Source organism: Canis aureus, chromosome 17 (genome assembly GCF_053574225.1).
Source record: "Canis aureus isolate CA01 chromosome 17, VMU_Caureus_v.1.0, whole genome shotgun sequence".
Lineage (NCBI taxonomy): Eukaryota > Metazoa > Chordata > Mammalia > Carnivora > Canidae > Canis > Canis aureus.
Window position 1 is genome coordinate 40,412,251 of NC_135627.1, and position 16,254 is coordinate 40,428,504.

The 16,254-nt window shown below is 37.1% G+C and overlaps 1 long non-coding RNA gene across 1 annotated transcript; it reads left to right on the forward strand.

The window, feature by feature from the left end:
* The first annotated feature begins 8,054 nt into the window (after nt 1-8,054).
* Nucleotides 8,055-9,078, forward strand: LOC144287929 (uncharacterized). The gene is made up of 2 exons (XR_013355757.1): nt 8,055-8,320; nt 8,450-9,078. It is a non-coding gene; the product is annotated as an uncharacterized LOC144287929 (long non-coding RNA).
* Nucleotides 9,079-16,254: the final 7,176 nt, after the last annotated feature.

Genomic DNA, 16,254 nt, shown 5'->3' on the forward strand with positions numbered 1-16,254 from the left:
GCTGCATTGAACAGGTCTTGTACATTAAGGAGTTTGAATTCCTGTATGAGTGCCACAGAGAAATACAGAAAATACTAAGCAAAGGTGTTATAAGACTTATTTTACACTTATAAAAATATCTCTTCCCTGTATGGAAACATAGCAAGAGTGAAAGGGGAAGAAAAAATAGTGGTCTATTAAAATTAGCCAGATTAGTGTTGCTGGTGGTGAGGACAGTGTAGTAGAGAGGTAGGACACTGAAAAGAATGTAAGTTTGATTTTGGTGGCAATTTGGCAGAATTAGTGATGATATGGAGGTTCTCTGGGAGGGGAAGAGTGGAATCCAATGTTCCTCATTTTTCAGCCTGAATGACTCAGCAAATAGTAGATCAGGTCACTGAATAACAGATGCCTGGAGTTGGTCTGTGGGAGGGGAAGAGGAGGAGTTGAGAGGGGAAAATTATGAGTTTACTATTGGGCATGTTAAACTTGAAAGTATATTTTGTTCATTTGTTTTGTTTACACATGAAGAGAGAGACCTGTATTGATAAAAATTTGAATAGAATATAATCTTAGGAAGAGAACAGATCACCCTATTAGTTTCCCAGGGCTGCTCTAACAAAGTAGCACAAATGGAGTGACTTAAAACAACAGAAATTTACTCTTTCAGAGTTCTAGAGGGAAGAAGAAATAAATCAAGGTGTCTCCAGCGCCATGATCCCTCTGAAGCCTTTAAAGAATAGTTGCTTTTCTTTTCCAGTTTCTGGTAGCACCAGGCATTCCCTGGTTTATGGCAGCAGGATCACTATTTAGGCCCCCATTCTCACATAGCATCTTCCCAGTATGTCTCTGTGTTTTTACGTGATATTCTGCTGTTTATGTCTGTCTCTCTCTTCTTCTTGTAAGGATACCAGATACATTGGATTAAGGTCCCAGACTACTCCCATTTGACCTCATGTTAACTAATTACACCTGCAATGACACTGTATTTAAACATGGTGGCATTCTGAGGTATTGGGGGTCAGGACTCCAACATATATTCTTGTGGAACACAATTGAACCCATTACTCCCCTATCAAGAGAGTGTAGAAAAAGAGAAAAAATAAGCTGACCAATGAACAGTTGAAAAATATCAGCATTTAGGTTTCTTATGGTGAAGGCACTAATGAAATTCTAGAGTGTTAGGGGGGAGGAAGTCAGGCATGTATTTCACCACATTACGAGAGTATTTAAGTAAGGAGGGGTAAACAGTTCAATTCTTTTGTGAGGAGTAAAATGAAGTCAGAAGATGGCTAAGGTCATCAATGAACAATGGAATTATTGAGGTCTATAATGATAATCCTGGCCATTGATAAAATATTAAGTTATGCCAAGTCAACATTATTAAAAAAGCAAGGAAATGTGAAGTATCTTCTAGAAGGATTTACATAGAAGCTATTATTCATAATATTATTATGTAATTTAGGTGTTGATGTTCTCTGGAAACTCCATGATGAATAACAGCTAATTTCCAAGATTAAAAGGATTCTGTATGGCTAATTAGCCCTATGTTGTCTATGTATATGATGGAATAGAGGAATTCTCTTTTAGCTCACTATGGAAGGAAATAAATTTGGACTCTGATTTTACACTGAATAAAAAGAAATTCTATCCTCACAAATGAGATACATGTAGAAAATAAAATGAAACTTTGAAAAGAGAATATAAAAAAATATATGCATAATATAAAGTTGGGGACTTAACAAATACTGGAAAGCTAAAAGTTATAGAAAAAAGATAGAAATATGTGATTATATTTAAAAAAACAAAATGGCAAGAGATATCATAAGTCAAGAGACAAACACTCATTGACCTATTATTTGTAAAACTAAAATGTATATGTCTTATACATAAATTTTACAAACACCAAAATTGAAAGTTCCAGGGTAGGAGTGAGGTATGATAAAGAAAAAAATTGAAAACAAATGTGAATATGATAAAAATAATACTTATCTACTTTATCTTAAGTCAAAGTATGTGTGTATGTCTGTATGCAGAGCATATGTATCTGCATAAAGAGATGGACACAATTATAGTCTCTGAATGATGCTTCATTTAAGAAGATGATTTAGGTAATTTTCACCTTCTTTCATCTATTAATATTTGTAAATTTAGTGTGATCAGAAAAAAGCAATGAATACCTTCTCATTGTGAATCAATGAGCTGATTCAGTTTTTCTAGGTATTTTTTGGTGTCTACAATTCACTCTGTATGGCACATTTTGAGAATGATCTACTGAATGGGCATTTCTGATTGTCTTCTCTGAGTAATGAATTAGGAATAAGAACTGTATATGTGCCCTCACGAGCCTGGTATTGTAATGGATAAATAGATCTCAAAATGCGTTATTTTTAATTTTTTACTTTTTACTTCATAAGCACCATAATGTGAACCAAGGATTTCTCTATATAAAGATTTATTCTGTATGAGTCTTTTACTTTTTTGCTAGTTCTCAAATGTCTTGGCCCTAGATAGTTTTTACTCCTAGACGGCTTGACTTACCTTGTCTTAAAGTTAACTAAATATATGATGTCTAAAGATTGGCCAAATAGAGCATATTAGTGATAAAATTTAACATTCTTAAAGATGTAAATAAAAAATAGAGATCACAAGGATAAATGTACTTAAATAGACATGTTCATTTTCATTGTGTTAAACAAGTACTTGTTTCTCACGAATATGCAGAAAGGTGACTCCATTCAGGAACAGTAGGATGTAATTCATTATGACACAGGTTAACGCGATCTTCTAGTGAATCCAGACTTACAGCATTTTAATTTATGTGTCATTGTTTAGGAAAGGAAAAGGTCAAATTAGTCCTATAAGCGAACTGGGGAATTTCCCTAGTCCTCCAAAACTATTAAATGAAGAAACAACATTCTTTCTCTGTATTCTATGCAATGAAATGAGCAGAAAAGTAATGAAAATCTAGGGAAATATGGGCTCACATTAATCCAGTATAGTTCTGAAATACTCCACAAGAAAATCTCGAGAACTGAGGAAGCGGAAAATATTCTACCATTATTTTCTTGTACTCTCCCCATAAAGCTGGTTTGAAGGAGGAATTGCTCAGTTAATAGTTTCTATAGAAGCAGTTTAACCAGTTTCCTAGGGAGCATAGTTGCTTAGGAAACTCAAATATATTAGAGCACAGAGGCTGAGGCTAGACACCTGCTGGTGCACACAGTTTCAGGCTGCCATTTTTACCCATTTCTCTCTCTCCTTGGCTGTGCTTTCATAGGGAGGAAGTGCAGAATCGGAAAACTAGTGCCATTCTTGGCACGGGGTGGAGATCATGTAATTGCTTGTGGGCTTACCATCAAGACCACCTTTGGTAGATGAGTTGTTTTTCAGGGCAAATTGGGTGGCACGTTCCTACCCTGTGCACTCCTTCCATTGGCCGGTGGGATAATCTCCATGGATTTACTATAATCATATTCTCTAGAAACCCTGGCACATTAAGAAATGGTAATTGAATTTCATAAGAGCCATTTTCCAAAATCTGCTCAATTAAGAAAAAAAAAAAAAATCAAGGGCATAGGTATACAAGACACATTCTAAACCTTAGGCTGGTTTCCCGAAAATAGCAATGATGTTTTCCCTTTGAAATGTATAATGATATATAAAAATAGAGTGCCTGTTATATAACCACTTTAGGATTTTTGAATCAATGAATAATTCTGGTTTTAATTAGCTGTTTTTATTTTTTATATGAAATATAGTTTGTATAGATAGAAGTAGTGTGCATGTATCTCTCTCTCTCTCCATCTATCTAAATGGGTTTTGTAATGTCTTTTGATTGTTGACCACTCATTTTCAGCTGATATCTCTTAAAAATGTGAAATGATGATGGCAATGCAGTAACACGTGCTGCAAATGTGACTTGTGGTCTCAGCTCGCCACGCTGCAACATTTCACAGCTGTTCAGTAGACATGAAGAACTAAGCAACAGAACCCGTGCGAGTGGGCTGGGAACCCCTAGATGACACAGCATTATAAAAAGAGAAAAAAATAAACTTCGCAATTAACCAAAGCAATCCCTGAGGTTTGAGGCTCAGCATTATCCCTGCCTTCTGCATTCTGTCTGTGAAGCTTTTAGAGACAGGCAATCACAACATTTTCTCAAAAACATTCTGTTGTAACAAATTACAGTAAAGTTATTCATATTTTAGCAGTCAACAATCCAGATATTCAGAAAGAGAGAGGGAGAAGGAAAAAGAGAGTGGCCTAAGACATAATTCACGTTACCCTAGAGCTAAAGTGAACTTTAAATTGTTTTACCAAGTGTTTAACTTTCCAATTAACTTTGTTTTACTTTGATGGTTAAGAGAACCCTGAGACTCTGTTCAGACACTGCCTGCTTAGGATCAAGATCACACTTTGGATTTTCATCTTCTTTTTGTGTCAAGTTTTCCCCAAACATAAAAGAGATAGATGCCAAATGTCTTATCCACAACTAACAGCCAATGGCACCATCGTCTCTGAAAATCCTCTAAACTGGGCACCCCTCCATGATCATTGGCTCTTCAAAATGGAATATTTTCCCAGATTCCCCAGGATCTCAGGCTCCACCTTGCACTGCCAAGAGCATATGCCTGTCAGTGACCTCTTCAGTGCTATGCTGGTCTTCCTGGAGCAAAGATAGATGGCATCATCTGTGCCCTCTCTCCAGTAAAATAGATCAAGCAGAGGTTCTGAGATGCCTCTTCTTTTATTTTAATTTTTTCAGTTCACTCAATAACAATAATAATTATTATTTTTTTAGTTCACTTAGTAATTATTAGGCATTAATTTCATGCTTTATTATGCTAGGTACTATGCCTTCAAAGCTACCAGTATGAATCTTTGCAGAATTTATGTTCCATCTCACAATTCCCCCTCACTAGTTTCAGTGTACCTCCCTGTCTGTGGGACATGGCCCACCTTCAGGGCCATCTGTTTACCCTGAGCTGATTTTGTGCCTGGACATTCTCAGTTTCTGCTGGCTGCTTGAGAATATGTCCGGGCCTCTTTTTAAGCAGAAGCAAATAGCTTTTTGGGGCAGATTTTTGTTCTTTTTAATTTTCTGCCTGTCTTCCTGTTAAAAGGTACAAAAGATCACAGTGGAGGGCTAATGTGGATGGGGAGCAAGAGCAAAGGAAGGAAAAATCCAAAAGCATATTAAATCGTTTTACATATAATAAATATTTATGTGTCTAAACTAACAAAATGACTCCAGGTCTGTGAACATTTCCAACATGTTAATGTAATGTAGTCATTTTAATTTATCCTCAACTTTCCCATTTTCTTTGCAGAATTTGGATTTTCTTTTAAAATACAACTTTACTTGGTTCATTAAAAATATATTTTCCACAGAGCAGCCAAAGAGAGCCATTTAAAATGTTTTCCAAATCCTATTATGCCCCTGTTCAAAGCACTCTAGTGTCTTTCCATCATAGTATGAAAAAAATCAAAGATCACACCTAGAAGCCCCTACATGATCTTCCCCGGCTAACCCCCTCTTCACACCTGTAGTGGCCTCTACACTCTCCCGCAATGTGCCCTGCATGCTCCTGCCTTAGATCCTTTTCCTTATTATTCCTTCTGTCTTGAAAACTTTCCCCAGATAGTTGATGACCCATTCCCTTACTGCTTCAGGGGACTGTTACGGTGACTCCTTCTCAAGATACCTTTTTCTATCCCCATATCTAAATGTCAATACTTACCCCTCTTTATTCTTTACGGCCCTAATAATTTTATTCCTGGCATGCATTGCCACATGATATATTGTGGGGCTTATTATTTCATTTGTTTACCAAATAGAGTGTAAGTTTCAAGAAGGTAGAGAACTCTGTATTTTTTTACTGTTGAATTCTTAGCATCTAGAAGTCTATATGGAAAATAGCAGAGATCAAAATATTAGTGATTTAAATGAAATAATGGATAGATGGATGGATGGATGGATAGATGGATAGAGTTCTCTATGAATAACAAGCAGGATAGTGTTCATGATCTCTTGAGTTACTTCAGAAACCCTCCTCTGAGTTCTGCTTTCCCAGATTCTTTTGGCTGTTTCTTTTCATGAAATAAAGCAGAGATCAGGCTTTGAAATACTTTTTTCAATAATGAGTATAGGAATTTTAAGTGACTGTGCATTGCATTTTAATTGATAGTTTATCAATCCTTGTTCTGGAGGAGTTCAAAACAGAACATATACAATTCTATCTTATTAATTGATACTGATGTTGTAGTGAGAAAAAAATTGCAGAAAATAATGCAAGCATGTTAGTCTATGTATTCAAAGTCCATGCTATGGGACATATTCTGCTTTTATTATTTGTCACATCTTAAAATCAGGTGTTACAAATTAATGTATCTTTGCAGTAATGATTTAAACAATACCAAAATGAGTAGCAAAAAAAAAAGTCTCCCATGTTAGCTTGGGTGTCCTCAAAAAGAGTTGAGACAATACATGTGTGCAGAGAGTTTGAGAAGTGATGCCAGAGAGTAAGAGGGAAGAATCAGAAAGTGAAACAGAGAGAGAGGAAGAACCAATAAGGTGCATTATTGATTTCATCGCAATAGGCAATAGATGCTTCTGGGAAGCCTATGAAATGCCTTCTCGGATTATCTAATCAAGGCATTTGTCCATCAACTCTCATAAGAATTGATCAAAGATTACTGCTTCCAAATTTTTTGTACGTGTACTACTGAGGTGCCCATGATGTGAATGCTTTCTACTTCTACCTTGGCAGAAATCATGTGATAAGCCTAGAAGATGTGAATCTAGGGCATTGGTGATAAAGAGATGAAAAGTCCACTCTGTTACTTCAAGCTAACTACAGAGTTAGTCTTCAAGGTATCTGCAGAGGATTTAATAGGCAAGAGATAGAAGAATGAGCTCCATCTCTCTTTACTGAAACTGGCCCTAAGGCTATTAGTGATATTTGTCATCTGCCTTATCCACCACCAATTTTTGCCATGTCTCCCCTGTGGGCAGCATTTCATCTGGTCTTGAATGCTTGCCTGAAGGGTTGGCACAGACCTTCATCTCTGAGAAGCATAAGCCTTGAGACCTTGATTAAAATTGTAATTGCTACTGATACTTTTTTACCATAGTGCTGGACATGGAAGCACCAAGAGAAGCCCAAGTGGACCTTCTGATTTCCACACTACTCCCTACCATCCAGTATGTGTCTGGGAACCTAGAACTCCCAAGTTCCCTAGTATAAATATCCCCAACCTTCTACCCCCAGAAACCAGCCGAGGCTAAGTTTTCAGGCAAGGCAATACAAATTTCTTATTGGTGACTGGCAGTGATGGTAAGAAAGGCCAGTCCTACCCAATCCCTGCACTGTGTGTCATTGAGTCTAAGGTATTGAAAATAAACTCCATATTTCAAGGAATCAGTACAATGCATGCACTGTATCCTGGCAGACAGCACTGAAACCCTGGGAAGTGTTTTGTCAGAAACGTCACCTTAGTTGAGCCTTTATTGAGACATCCTATTATTCCATAATGCCAGGTCATTCTGAATAGGGTAGAATCAGTGGATCTCATGCTCCTGTGCTCATTGAAACATCGTCTTCTCTGTAACATGGATCTTGAGACACAAAAGTCTTGAGACACAAAAAATCTTGAGACACAAAAAATCTTGAGACACAAAAATCTTGACTCCTGTAAGCCTACCTGTGCACTGACTTCTTTAACTTCCTTGACCTTGAACTTCTAATCTCACTCCTTTCATGCTTGTCATCAACTGCCAAATGATTGTCACTTCCCAGAAAATGTGTGTTCTGACCTCATGTCAGGTCCTTCTTCATACTGAGTGACTAACCAAGTGACTAACCAAGTCATACTGAGTGACTAACCAAGTACACACCCTTCCAGTTCTGCCCACATTGAGGATTCTTGTTTTCACTGCCCTTTACTGCCACTCCCTGTTGTCTGTTGAATTGCATTCCCCTAACTTTTGTGTTAAAGTCTTCACCCCTGGTACCTGTGAATGTGACCTTATTTGGAAACTGTCTGTGTGAATGTAACCAAGATGAGGTCATAATGGATTAGGGTGGCCCCTAATGTAATGAATGGTGTCTTTATAAGACAAAGGAGAGGGAAATTTGGATAGAAATACAAGCAAATGGAGAGCATCATGTGAGAATCAAGGCAGAGATTGAAGTGATTCAGATGTAAGACACAGAACAGCAACAATTTCTGGCAACCACTGGGAGCCAGGAGCAGGCAAGAAAGGATTCTTCCCCAGAGCCTTCAGAGGGAACATGAACTTGCTGACACCTTCAGTTCAGGCATCCAGTTTCTGGAAGTATGAGAGCATAAATTTCTGTTGTTTTATGCCACCCAGCTTGTGGTAGATTGTTATGACAGCCCAAGGAATCTAATAGAATCCTCAGTGTTCTGTCCTACAACAGCTTTGGATTTTCACCTGTCTTAGGTTTTCAAGCCACTTGCAGCCACGAGATCAGAGTGGGGAACTGAGGAATAGACATTGGTGAAACAGAATCGAGGCTACCTGCTCGTGCAACTTACTTGTAACCTCCAGATCTGTTCGGGCCAGTTCCAGAAGGTACCATTTAAACTGAGTGAAGGATGGCGTCTGCAACCATTTGACTCTGTGATTTGGTAACCTGACAACGGCAGGATGAATGTTGGGCACCTCTGATGGCACAGTCACTTGCTGTTCTTTGTCAGGCATTCATCTATAGAACAGGAGTTATTTTTCACACAAAGGGTAGGTCTCTGCTGCTGACGACGTGGCTCTACTGCAGAACACTAACATCTGTGCTGAGACTCTCCAATTAGAGCTTTCCAGGGACCTCATACGGCTTCTTGATCTCATATGGATGCCTTTAGCATCGTTGTATTCACTGAGTCATACAACCAGGCTGCAGGGCACCTTGCACAACAGCTTGGACCTGTTTGCAAAGCCTTCTCTGTGTCCCTCAAACTAAATTTTACTAAAGAAGACAGGTTTTATGCTTTAATGTCAGAAATTCATTCTTTTTCTTGAGCTACATGCCTCTATGAAGTAAGAAGACCTATAAAAAACTTCATTCCTTGGGCTGACTGGGTTTTCAAGGTCATTTCTTTCTCTTGTTTTTCAAATCCTGCAAGTATACTGTGAGTTTAATCAGTCCAGGGCCTTCACTACAGATTTCTCTCTCTCTCTCTCTCTCTCTCTCTCTCTCTCTCATCATTAGTTGTCTGGTAACAGGTGTCCCAAAATACTGCTGAGAAAGGGAAGACATCAAATTGATTAGAGGTCTCATTTAAACTTCACTTCTAGCTCAGTGCTCCAAAGCAGACTTTTCTTTTCTTTTTTGAAGATTTATTTATTATTTGGAAGAGAGGTAAAGAGAGAGAGTCTGGGGGCTGGGGAGGGGAAGAGAGAGAGGGAGAAAGGAAATTCTAAAGCAGACTCCTCCTGAGCCCCAACATGGGGCTCCTTCCCAGGACCCTGAGATCATGACCTGGCCCAAAATCAAGGGTCAGATGCTTAACTGACTGAGTCACTCAGGTACACCACAAAGCAGACTTTTCCTGAGCTCAGTGGTATATAGGGTATGTAAAGGCTATTTATAAGATGGTAGTTTGATTGACTCTCTGCAAATACTCCTTTTGAATCAATCTTCATCTAGGGCAAGATTTGAATGTTCTTGCATCTCTGCACATAAAACCTATCAAATTCCATTAGAAAGTAAACCTTTATCTATAACAATGTTGTTCTCCTTATAGAGAAGTCAATGTCTAAAGTACCCTGAAGAGATGTATATAGTTTTCTCCAACAATTAGATCTATATCAGGGTCATATCCCTCGATAATCTCTAAATTTAACTTTTATTATCCCAGGGGATGAATTTAAATACTGTAGCTCCAAGCAAATTTCAGAAAAGTCCTCCTTACCTATTTATTATTAAGTAAAAACATACAAAATAAAATTTCCATTTAGGTCTTAGGACATACACTCCTATATTACCCTTCCTAGCAGAATCCAGTCTCCATGCTATGCACACTTGGCTGGTCAGGGTGGAATTATACTAATATATGCATATACAGTCTTAATTTATTACCATCACTTCAGAGTTTTATAGGGAACATGCCCAAGAAATGAACACATTTAGTATACTGGAAATTCAAAACCAATTAAAAAAAAAAATCTTTCCTCAACATTTACTTCTGAGAAATGATAGCCAAAAAAAAAAAAAAAAAAGTAGAATTTGGCTTAAATCTATTCCCGTATACCACAGAAGACACCCAAAACAAATGTGTCTGTTTGTTAATAAAGATCCCTTGTTTGCTTCTAGAGTATGTGGGCAGCAGTTGGGCAAGGTGTGATGTTTTTGAAACTTAAAGTTGAAATAATTCCATGATATGAGCTTTTTGTTTAAAAAAGTTTGAGTTTTATAATTTAGTAATAAATTATGATTAAATATATAATTTCTTCCTGAATAGTTTCCTCAATAATTTCCTTTGCTTTTGTTTCTTTTTTTAATTTTTTAAAAGATTTTATTTATTTATTCATGAAAGACACAGAAAGAGAGAGAGGTAGAGACAGAGGGTGAAGCAGGCTCCATGCAGGTTGCCTGATGCGGGACTCGATCCCAGGACTCTGGGATCACGCCCTGAGCCAAAGGAAGATGCTCAACAGCTGAGCCACCCAGGCATCCCTGTTTCTTTTTTTTTAAAGATTTTATTTATTTGTTCATGAAAGACACACAGAGAGAGGCAGAGACATAGGCAGAGGGAGAAGCAGGTTTCCGGCTAGGAGCCAAATGTGGGACCTGCTATCATGACCTAAGACAAAGGCAGACACAACCACTGAGCCACCCAGGTGCCCCTGTTTTTGTTTCAGTGTATTTTAAGGTTTCAGTTTTAGGGGTCCCTGGATGGCTCAATCAGTTAACCATCTGACTCTTGGTTTCAGCTCCGATGCTGATCTCAGGGTCACAGGATCCACCAAGCTCAGTGGGGAGTCTGCTTAGGATTCTCTTTCTCTCTCTCCCTTGGCTCCTCTCACTGCTTGTGGTCTCTCTCGTATCAATCAATCAATTAATCAGAAAAATAAAGTTTTGGTTTTAGGTCCTTTTCTTCTTTCTTGAGAGAGAGTGAGTGCAAGAGCACTAGGTGGGGGTGGGGGTGGCAGAAGGAGAATCTTTTTTTTAATATTTTATTTATTTATTCATGACATACACACACACACACAGAGAGAGAGAGAGAGAGAGGCAGAGGGAGAAGCAGGCTCCATGCAGGGATCCCGACATGGGACTCGATCTTGAGTCTTCAGGATCACGCCCTGGGCTGAAGGCAGCGTTAAACTGCTGAGCCACCTGGGCTGCCCAGAGAGAGAGAATCTTAAGCAGACCCCATGCTCAGTGAAGAGCCTGACATGGGGATTTATCTCAGAAGCCTGAGCTCATGACCTGAGCTAAAATCAGGAGAAGGATGCTTAACTGACTGAGCCACCCAGGTGCTCTAGGTCACTTTCTTGATGCTCATTTTCACCTTTTTTTTTTTTTCCCTTTATCATAGTGAAGTGGACAGAATGAGGTATGCTTTTTTACTCATTCTCCTCCCTGTCTCCATCTCCTTTTCTCCTTCTCTTTTTCCCTCCCTTTCCTTGTGCTTTTCTCTCTCTCTCTCCCTCCCTCCCTTTAGTTCTCTTGAAATGTTCATTTCTTGATCATCTTACTTGTGCTGTCCAAAGACCACTCAGACCAAAATCCTCCCCCACCAAATTGAACACCCTTTCCTTACTGTATTGTGCATGTATATATATTTATACATATATAATTATATTTATACATATATATAATTTTCATCAGAATTTTCTTTCCTCACTAATTAAAATATGAAACATTAGTTCATCTTTATCCTGAAGACACATGTTTACCACCCATTTTAATGGTAATTATGAATTTTTAAAAGTAATACAAATATGCTTATTTTTTTACATGGGTAATTGATTTTTACTGTCTGAGGTACAACCTGTTCACATACAAGAGTTCCCCAAGGATCTTCATGATATTTCACTTGGTATATTCCAAGGCATCGTGAAACCATTTCTTCATCCACACACAAGGACATTGTCACAATATATAAAATAAATATACATTTTCTAGTTTCAGTGTGGTAGGCAAGATCCTAAGACCCAGTTCCTGTGTGTACACATCCTCTATAATGCCATACCCTTAGTGCATATTCAATCTGTAGTTATGTTGGAAAGTTACTCCCATGATAACACTATTAATTAGTTGTCTTTGACTTAATTAAAAGGACAATTATCTTAGGTGGGCTTGACATAGCCAGCTGAGCTTTTAGAAAAGGTTAAACATTAGAGACACTCTCCTGCTGGCCTTGAGGGTGAGTTCTACAGCTAGGAGGAGGGAAATTCTTCCAACAACCAGCAAGCTTGGAAGAGGACCCCCAAGCCTCAGGTGAGACTCTAATCCAGGCTAACACTCGATGGAGACTTATGGGAACCAACACAGAGCCTCCCTTGCTAAGCCTTGCTGGGATTCCTGATCCACTGAACTGTGAGACAATGACAGGGTGTTGTTTTAAGCCACTAAGTATGTGGCAATTTGTTACACAGCGGTGGAAAATAAACAAGCTGAACCAGGGTTAGAAGGAAACAGCTCGCAGTTGCTTGCAACTGTATTTGTCAACATTCTAATGTTTAGAATAATGGAATCAACTAAATTGATTTCCATTAAAAAAACTATTATTAATAATGTATTAGTAATTGTAATACATTAATGTATTACATTAGTAATGTATTAGTAATTGTAACTATTAGTAATTGTAACAATTACAATTATTTGGAATTCCTTAATTCTTTACTTATGGTAGGTCATGTAATTATTATAAAAACTCCATGAAATGAGCATTAAAGTACAGAATGCATAAGCAGGAAAGGGAATTTTAGGGAATTATCAAGATGGGGCAGAGGTAATGTGTGATGTGCTGACTGGGAGGGATGAGGAAAAGCCCTCTGGCAAACAGGACCTTCTCCTGGGGTTTCCAAGCTCCCACCCTTCCCATCTCGGTATACTGCATTTCATGATGTGTAGGAAATTACACACATGGTATTCTCTTCAGTACTGGGTTGCTAAGATCAATAAAGTGTGCACCTATAATGAAGGACTTTAAAATCCAGCAGGGAAAACAGATATGAATTACACAATATCTTCCAGAGTCTAATGAAGCGCTTGTACATTGGGGTGCTATTCTGGTGGGATTAGAAAACACTTAGAGAGGCCATGGCAAATGAGCTAAGCGTTAAATACTCTAAATGATCTTTCTGGAAGCAAAATTGGGGCTGTAATCATTTGGGGTGAAGAAATAAAATGCTGTGCTTGGAATTGTAAATGTACAGATCATATTCACAGAATGTTGAATAGACAGGAGCGCAGGGGAGCTCAAGATACTGAGATTTGTACCTTAATGTATGCTTCCTACGTTGTCTACATGTTTTCAGTGTCTGTCTCTGTTTGTTTTGCTCTTTCTCTCAATTTCCACACTCCATAATCTAACTGGTTTTTGCAAACTAAATTGCAATTTTTGGATACTGATCTCAGCACTACATTTTGGGAAATATCTCAGCAAAATATCATTTTTAAGGCCCAGTTCTCATACATGCAAGCATACACATACACACACATACCCCTCATACCCCATGTGCTTGTAGTTTATTGCTAAACTCATGGTTGATTAAGATAAGGTGTTACGTGTATTATTTACTTTCCTTTTGTCTTTGAATTTTAAAGTATTTTTAAGTGATACTTTTGATTTCTAGAGGTACATGGCAGAATCTTAGGTACTAAGGACAGAGAAATAAGACCAGTTAGGCAAGAACATTAAATATTGAGTGTGGGGATGAGTCTGGGGAAAAAAAATCTAGGGTCAAATATACCAGGAAAAAGTAAATGAAGAACGCGTGTCAGAGGACAGTAAATTTTAAAGAATGAAATGGAAAGATATGCTAGGAAGTAGCTGAGGAACTGCCAGAATGAATGATCAGAGAAGAGTTTCTAAAGAGATGGCATCTGAACATGTACATTATATGTTTTCTGATCCATCAAATATCTAGTCTACAATGAGCTGTATCTGGCGATGAGGACCTTTTGTTTAATTAAGTATAGCTCTTAATGGAAAGAAATATGATAGGAAAAAAAACGCTACTTTTGTACAAGAAAAATATACATGCCTAATGCTAAGAAAAAAAAAAGATAAAATGCTGTAGAAGCCCTTATTAGTGCATTATGAAAAAAAAGGAAAACTGCCTAAAATAAATTTGTGATCTTGGACAACTTTAACATGTAAAGTGAATTTATCAAATTAATTTGTTGTATTCCAATTACTGATAACAAATAAACTAGATGAACTAAACTGAAAGGCACCTATCAAATTTTCCAAAATTATATTCAGGGATTCTTATAATTCAAACATTTTATATGGAGGAGATGTCATTTTTGCATACACTTTAATTTTACAAACTCGGTCACGTATCCTCTTTATAGGCTTCTCTTTTTTATCTGTAAAAGAAAAAAATGAAAGAGTAAAAAGCCCCTCACAAAACAGTTAATCAGCTCACTTGTGGGCAAAGTCAGAGTAATACACATCGTGTGGCAACTGAGAGGAATGCAGGATAGGCTATTTTGGGGCTCACTAGAGAAATATAAATCTTTTGAAATTTTTCCACTTATCATTTCTTGTATTCTATCTATTTGGTATATTAAATTCATATATAATAAACTTGAAAACCAGTCATTTTACATGAAACTAATTATGTTCGGTGGAGACCCAGAGGACAGATCCATCCTGACAGGATACTTTCAACACCATTTACTTGTAGCTCGCTATGTACTGTACAAGCCTCAGTTAGAAACACATATGCAGCTAGTGATTTACACTCCCTTATGCAAGACAGTTATTTTTTATGTTGTTGTTTTTGTATATTTAACCCTTTTTGAAGAACTTCTAAAACAATGCTTCCCTGATTTGTATGGGTTAAAGTAAGCATCAGTTCAGAAATTATAATATATATACACAGAATAATAACTGATTTCACAGTTCATTAATTCAATTGATGAAGAACAATAAAAGAGAGGTACTGCCAAATATAACCATGTGATAAGGTGGGAGAGGAAGTGTATAATTTTACTCACTCGCTATGCATAAGAAATAAATGATCAAATGTACTTTGTATGAAATGGTAAATTCTCTGTGGAAAATGATTCATTTTAATTAAGATAACATTTAAAAAACTGTACTTCAAGGATAAAATTGGAGAGGTATTTCTTTGGAAAGATCTAATTCTGATATAACTTAAGAAGATTTATAATTCTGCTGTAGGGAATAAAGTCTATTTTTCCACAATGAATCACAAAATGTCTAGTTTTCCTTCTGTGTTAATTTGTGTTTGATAGCTGCAAAAAATATAGATTTTTGTGTAAACTACATGTAACATTTGCTATAGAAGCACTACATTTTTAAATACCAAATGCTTGTTTTTATATTTTTGCCTCAGTGAAAATGGGTGTTTTTTTCAAACCTAGATCAAATTAATGGAAGAATATGACATATTTTTCCAAACTGTTTTCAAAATTAAAATAAATTTCACAATAGATAAGCCTTCATATAGGCTGGGATAGGCAACACATAAGGTACGATAATTTTCACATTTTATTACCTTATTATCCTTCAAATCTTCACTAGTTTAAATAATTCCAATGGTATAAATGGACTTAAGTGTACACATGTGCTATTTAACATATATGTTTTCCATGTCGTTACCTTTTCATGTTGATAGGGTATAAAATGACTATTACATGTGGGTGTGTAGATAAAATTTCTACTGTGACGCACATGGAGAGAAGAAATAAAAGGAATATTTTATTTTTTCTAATTATGGAGAGAGAAGTTAGTAAATTGCTTTTCAAATGCCAGCATACAGTAGCCACACATAAGCTAGTCCAGCAAATTATCCCATTAACATTACCCTACAATTAGAATTGCTACCTTATAACCAGATCTTCATTATTTTCAAGTGATGTTGAAAAGCACAAAATAAGTTTATTCTGAAGGTTAAGTGTATTCAAGTCTGAACTCTTACGGTACACAAGTAAGGATTAAAGATAGGAACTCTGCAGCACCAGGGCTTTAGAATTAATACAACATGACCACGGTAGTGACAGAGCCGATGAGTCACTGCCCACTCTGAATAAATGCTAGAAGTAG